The sequence below is a fragment of the Pteropus vampyrus genome, unplaced genomic scaffold (genome assembly GCF_000151845.1).
Source record: "Pteropus vampyrus isolate Shadow unplaced genomic scaffold, Pvam_2.0 Scaffold1, whole genome shotgun sequence".
NCBI lineage: Eukaryota > Metazoa > Chordata > Mammalia > Chiroptera > Pteropodidae > Pteropus > Pteropus vampyrus.
In genome coordinates this window covers 39,548,554-39,549,286 of record NW_011888782.1, presented here as the reverse complement: position 1 = coordinate 39,549,286, position 733 = coordinate 39,548,554, and positions in this window count along the sequence as shown.

The window sequence follows — 733 nt, the reverse complement described above, 5'->3', positions numbered from 1 at the left end:
TTATTTAAAATAAATCTTTCGGTGTCTTCTTCTTTCTATTCTATTTATTCCATTTCTATGGAGAACTCTGACTAATACACACTAACCAATTCTTCATTATTCAAGTCCCTTGTTAGAATGAATAATTTCTCTTATTAGACTTTCCCTATGCCTATTACTGTGTGATTTCTGTCTCCTGATTGGACCCAACTGCAATGCTCTTGCTAATATGCTGGCAACCTAAGGTCTATGAGAGAAATTTCTGGGATAGAGTTGGGATCCTGAAATACACTATTCAGTATCAGGAGATGTTTCACATGTTTCCTCTATGTCTATCCTTGTTTATATTTTTCTAGATTTCTAGTTATCTTTGTTTGAGGTGATATGGGTGGGTATGGTCAACATAAAACCAAAACGAAAACCAACCTTAAAATAATCAGGGTTAAACATATACTTTAAAAAAGAATTGGAGTTGTATGGCTATTGTTTTTGGCATATATCATTTTCCTGATTTTTATTGTGAATATTCCTGTAACAAAAGAAAAAGATAAAGGCACCAATTGTTCTCTAATTAGAGAGGGCATCAATTCTAATCATGTAGAGAAATAGAAATCATCACAAGTGGTAGAGTAATAGAACAGCTCTTAATGAGAAACAAATATAGAAGAAATCACAATTGGAAACAAACATGGGCAATAGGAAATAAACTTTGTTTTTCAATTTTCAAAAAGATAATTCTGTAAGAAAAGCAATT